Raw genomic sequence first — 6552 nt, 5'->3', positions numbered from 1 at the left:
GCTATTTCGTTCGTTATTTTCTTTACAAAATTCCACTGCAGTGCAGTGTTGATCTGATTTGGTGTGAAATGATTTTTAACAGTGGTAGAAGAAAGTAACTCAGTACATTTACTGTACTCAGTTCTGAAGTACTTTTTACATGAAAAGCATATTATCAGATTATAAAATGTAAAGCATCATAGATTAAACTACACAATAGTATAAAGTAGTTTGCCTAACATCCACCCTTTACAGCCTTAAAATTAGGCCTACCTATGTTAATGTATCGATAATAATCGATAACACTCTCAAATGGTCATTCTGCATTATACTTTTACTTTAGTGACTTTTGCTGATACTGTGTAGCCTACTTTTAACTATATTATTCTCATAATATCAAAGGTTTTGCCACATTTTGGGTATTCTTATTGGGGATAACCACTAGAACCATAATGTTCCAATGTTTCCTTTAACTATCTTCTATGTAGTTTTAAATCACTATTCATCAATCACTATCTAAATCACAAATCTACATACATAACACAACAATGTAGCAAATGTCTGTAATGTGAAAGGTTTTGAATGATGAATGGTGATGAATCCACAGGGAAGCAATACCGAAACAACTCTGTCGTCGATTCCCTCACATAGTCTCATATGTCGATGTCAATATAAAATCAATATATTGCCCAGCCCTAATAACTGGTTAAAAAGTATACAAAATTTATTGAACTGTATAATAATTATTGAAATTCAGCAGTTTGCTTTTTTCCTTCTTCCGTGAAAGTTTTAAATCCAAAAGTGATTACTCGTGGCACAGACGCAGCCCTTGTGGTGGTCTGGTTTGACTAAGGCTTCCTCAGTGGTCTTTGATGTTGCGTGTTGCCATAGCAGGGAGTTTGACTGACAGCCAGTTATCTATTCATGACAGTCACATACCAGGAAGCTTTTTGAGTCCAATTGTGATTCACAGTTAGACAGAAACGTTGACTTGAGTTGACTCAAGTCCAAGTCACCAAGTCTCAAGTCCACATCTCTGGATGTTACCATTCTGTGAATAAATTAAATCCACCTGCAAACTGGGCATTCCTTTCAGTTTTTGTGCCTCCTCCTCAGCCAAACTTACATACTTTTTCCACCAATGGTTTTTCAATATTACAAGGGAAACGGTGTAAGATAAAGTAAAACAAAATGTTATCAGATATGAGGTCAAACTTGATTTATCTATCTCTAGTAAAAAGCTGATTACTCCATTTAATTTTCTGCTTCTTTTCATCACCCCAGAATCTCCTCTTGGCAGTCATCATCTAAAGCTACAACCTCCTCTATCCTTCCTCCACAAGAAGCCCAATCTCCCCCCTCCCTAATTGGCCTTTCGCTCATTCTTTGCAGAGGCAAGTACACACAGCAAATTAGGTTTTAGAGGCCCCGCTGCAACAGCCAATGCACTACTAATTGTAGGCATCCAGATATTCTGCTCCACTTCCTTAATCCTTAAAGCTGTGTCAGGGTTTTTCTCCCTTGCGAACGAAGATTCATCGTGGCTTCACATCAGCGCTTGTGCAGGTGTTCACCTAAGTGGGAACACTTCGGCTGAATTGTTCCCACTTAGTTTTATTAAGTTCAGGTTCCCTGTAGCTTTCATTGCCACACTCACTGCTCGCATTTATTGCATACAAATAAAATATTCATATCACTGCAGCTATTTTTTGTCTTGTAGCTGTTAGTCTGGGCCTTTCTTAAAGGAATACACAACCATTTGTTGAAATAGGGCTTGTCACGGTCTCCCCTAGCTGTGGATGGGTGGGCTAATGCATTTTTTTGTCTCAGTGCTGCCGCTAGTTAGCTTAGCACAGTGAATGGAATCCTATGTTGCCGGTTAGCATGTTGTAAATAAATTTGAGCCAACTTAAAAACAACCTAATTACTTCTTGTGGCCTGAGTATTTGCAACAAGTACAAATAGCAATGCATATTAAGACTAGACAATTTCCTATGAAGCTATTGACTTGGGACTATATTGGGTGGAAGCACAGCCAAAGCCCTGCTACATGGTGCCGAGATATCACGAAAAAAATTTGTTGTCCCTCTTATCTACAGCTAGGGGAGACCGAGCTAAGCCATATTTCAACAAACGGTGGCATATTCCTTTAACATAAGAAGGATGCATTTTCTCATATAGACAAATTAAAATATGTTATGAATACAAGGTAATGCACAGCAAGTGCCCTATGCACTATTTAGTGTTATTTGAACTGTCATTGATGATTTAGCACCTATGCGGCCTCAAAATGAATAAGATGTATGACGCTGCGCTGTGGGAGTGCAGGATACAGAAAGTATTTTACATATTTGGCACATCCTCATTGATAGACAATCATAACGTATGGGCTTTGGGGAGGAGAACAACCGGACAAGGCAAAAATGCTTTGTCAGCAAGTTCCACTCCAGTTAAGTACAGTCCATCATAGTAAATACCTGATTGATGTTGCTGTAACTGTTGAAAAGCTGAAAGATAAGCCCCCTCATTGTAAAAAACGTTGAATAACAGTTTAATATTTTGGCAAAGATGCTTATTTGCTTTGTTGTTGGGAATTAAAATGAGAAGATTGATTCCACTCAGGTATTAGCGCTGTGGAGATAGGTCTGGCAATGTGAGACTATTCTGAGTGATACCACTAAGGTTGACTGTAGCCAGCTGTTGGTTAGCTTAGTATTGAAACAGAGGGAAATAGCTAGCGTGGCTCTGTCTGAAGGTAACATCTGCATTATAAACTCTCTCCCAAATCAAAAAACTAGAACGCAAAAACTGAAATTTGTAACGTCATCAATGTACAGTGTGGAACTGCTTTATAGACAATGAATTGGGAAAGAGGGTATAGATGACACTGAGAGCACCCATAGGAAGGTTCTTAGTATGTGGGAACATTTTCTGTTTCACGACTGAGAACACAACAATATGAAATCACTATTTCAAAATGCAACCACTAAATTAATGAATCTTAGACTACATACAGCTCTGCTGGTATTGACATAGTGGCACCAGGGATTTGTGTTTTGAATTAGAACAGTGCTGCAAAGTCATTCTTCTTACACCAGCACCTTTTTGTAGCCATAATATAAATTGCGCTTGCTATAAAAATCACCTTGCGCGTGTGTGTGTGTGTGTGTGTGTGTGTGTGTGTGTGTGTGTGTGTGTGTGTGTGTGAGAGAGTGTGTGTGTGAGTGTGTCCTTTATAGCAGGAATGACGTGTCTCGACCTGTGCCAAAAGGTTTCTTAAGGTGAGGCTACAGTGCTTCAGGACATTCTGTCTCTGTCAGTATCAGTATTCTGTATGTGAGGTGCATATGGGAGAAATTAGATATCATACAGTGTGTGTGTGTCTGTGTGTGTGTGTGTGTGTGTGTGTGTGTGTGTCTGTGTGTGTCTGTGTGTGTGTACGTGTACGTGTACGTGTACATGTCTGACAGTCTCTTCACACTTTTCTCAATCAGATGACTCTCCTTCACTGTCTGCTTCTTGCTGTCTTGTCCAGCGCAGCAGCTCCTGTTGCACCTCCTGTGTTTAAGCCCACAGAAGCCCATTGCCTGCCTCTCCCATACCACCTGGGAGACTGTACTACACACACACATGTGTGTGGGAGTGTGGGGATGCATTGGAGCTCTGGCCACAAACAGACATGCTCTAGCTCAGATAGCACAGAGACCAATAGTGGCTGATTCAGCTACTGAATGATAGATAGAAATGCGGGAAATGACTGGCATCTGTGTGTGTGCGTGTGTGTGTGTGTGTGTGTGTGTGTGCGTGTGTGTGTGTGTGTGAGTGTTAGACTGTCTGTTCGACTGTCAGACAGCAGCACACAGGTCATCAATGGAACTGTCAGATGATCCAAGGTCGAGGGGGCAAGAGGAGGCTCCCCCAGCGCTACTGCCAGTGTTTCCCTAATGAAAAGCAGCAGCTTCTCTGCATCCAACTTTCTACAACGTAAAGACATGCTGGAACAGCAGAGATAACTGTCACGCACCTCTCAAACATCATAATAATAATTAATATTAATTAATAATAATAATAATAATTAACTGTGAATCTGCTTTTTAAAAGGGGAGTCCAAGTTGACTTGGAAATCCAAGGCTTGGTAATTGAAAAGGGGCATTCTGCAACAAATACCATTATATAAAATTGAATATGTTAAAGTTTTCATATTATGCTCATTTTAATGTTCATGCATGTATTTAGAGGTTATGTCAGAATAGGTTTACGTGGTTTAATTTTTAAAAAACACCACATTTTTTGTTGTACAGCACATTGCTGCAGCTCCTCTTTTCACCCTGTGTGTTGCACTCTCTTTTTTAGCTACAAAGTGAGGCATCTCACTTCTGTTCCATCTTTGTTGGGAGTTGCACATGCGCAGTAAATAGGTAAGGACTACTAGCCAGTCAGAAGCAGAGTATGACGACATGCCACACTAGTAGCTAGGCAAGCATTTTAACCTGTGTTACAAAGTGATGCACGTTAGTCATGGAAGTAAAGGCTGGACTACAATGGAGCTGTTTGGAGCAGTTTGGTAACAACGTTTTCTGTTGGAGATGGTAAAGTCCATTTGGGATGGCCTTTTGGGCTTTGTAAACATATAACATGCACAACAAATAACATGAAGGAAATGAAAAAAGCATAATATGAGCACTTTAAATATCTTAAAGTATGTCTGAAACAATCCAAAGTGTGTAAATTCTATTATTCACCAGCCACCTTGTCCAATATGCGACTTGTCATCCTGTGAGCCCAGGAGATGCATTAGTTTCATCCACTGGAAACCCTTGCTGCATGCCTGTGGTGCATCAGCCTCGACTCTGGAGAATTGCTGCTGGAGAAGTGTTCAATTGAGCTCAGTTGCCTCCAATGAGAATTGATTACCACTTTCTTCACTGCTGCCACACACCCAGTACACACACAAAGACACACACTAATAATCCTACAATCTAAAAGTTTCTTTTCAATGTTTACATTTTGGATATATTTTTTGGTATTTGTAAACCTCCGCTTTTGAGAGAGGGAGAGAGAGAGGGAGAGAGAGAGAGAGAGAGAGAGAGAGAGAGAGAGAGAGAGAGAGAGAGAGAAATGGAGGAAGAGGAGGAAGAGGAGGAATGGAGGAGGTCAAAGGGAGGGATTAGCCAAAAATGCAAACAAGGGCGAATGATATTGACAATGGATCATGTATGGAGGGGAACCTCAATCTGTACCCTTTTAATGCATTTGTATCAATGTGACTGTTCACATGAATAGTTTTACAGAGATTTTCTTCATTTTATTATACTTTACCACAGAGTTTATGTTTTCTGTCCAGTAGGTTAGTTAGTTAGTTAGCAGAATATCTCGAAAGCAGGTTTACAGTCAAATATGGTGGAACAATATCTGCAAACAAAGTATTGAATATTTTTTGGTGTAGGTAGTACCACTATGTTGTCATTTATAAAACACTTCATGTGGTCTTAAATCGTGAACAGCTAAACTAAATTCTAGGGACAAATTATTGTTCAATGAATTTATGTTACGATTATGATACTACACATTAATCCAATTTTCAACAATTTGGTATTAAAAATATAGGCTGTGGAACATGGATACATTTTTTGTTTTCCCAAATCCTGCAACATTTGAGGGCATTTTATTGCCAGAATTCTGCTTTTTTAACTTTTTTGTTTTACGACAAACATAGATGGGTTCCTCCGTTACATTTATTTGAACAGCGTATAGAAGCATAGAAGCATAGAAGCATAACCTTTTTAGATGTGAAATTAAGAAATAGAAAAGGAAAGAAAATGGGGAAGATATGTCAATAATGTGGAGTGCTTTCTAGGTTTTATCTTGTTTTTTTCATCCAGCAAGTGCTTAGTCATGTATGAATCAATAAATCAATTTCTGAACTTTCTCCTTTAACCATGTTAAACTCCTGGTTGCAGAGGCTGAGCTCGCTCCAGCACTGTGCTGTGAACAAAGACTCACTAATGGAGCTTTCTGAACAAGACAATCTAAGTGGGTCATTTCTCACCGCTGGATCCCTATCTGCACCCCATCCACAGTCCAGTTGGCATGTGGCCTAGCTGTCTCCCGTGGCGTTGCGCCCTGTCAGCCTTCACTCAGCACCATAGACTGTAAAAACAAGCTTGCGTCCTGTGCACACATGGAGACCTGCTGTTGATCTTTTGGTGTGAAGGTGAAACCATACATTGAGGCGTCCTTCATTGTCTCTTTTTGGATGGGGCGGGGGGAGGTGATTTGCAGGTCAAAACAAACATCTAGGTTTCTAGACGAAATTGGGTTGAAAAGTGAAGGTTTTGTGGATGTCTTGGTACATGACGTAGGACCTAACTACATCCTTTTGGCATCACTCAAATTATGTTGAAACAATGTAATCAAACCTTACTAAAAAGACATGATGATAATCCAGTTCAAATTCTTGTAGTAAAAAGGTAATGATCAAAACTGGTAAAAGTATAGACCTCAGGGTTCTTTTACCACCGCACACACGCGCACACACACACAGACACACACACACACACACACACACACACA

Source organism: Etheostoma spectabile, chromosome 2 (genome assembly GCF_008692095.1).
Source record: "Etheostoma spectabile isolate EspeVRDwgs_2016 chromosome 2, UIUC_Espe_1.0, whole genome shotgun sequence".
NCBI lineage: Eukaryota > Metazoa > Chordata > Actinopteri > Perciformes > Percidae > Etheostoma > Etheostoma spectabile.
Note: the sequence above shows the minus strand (reverse complement) of the source record.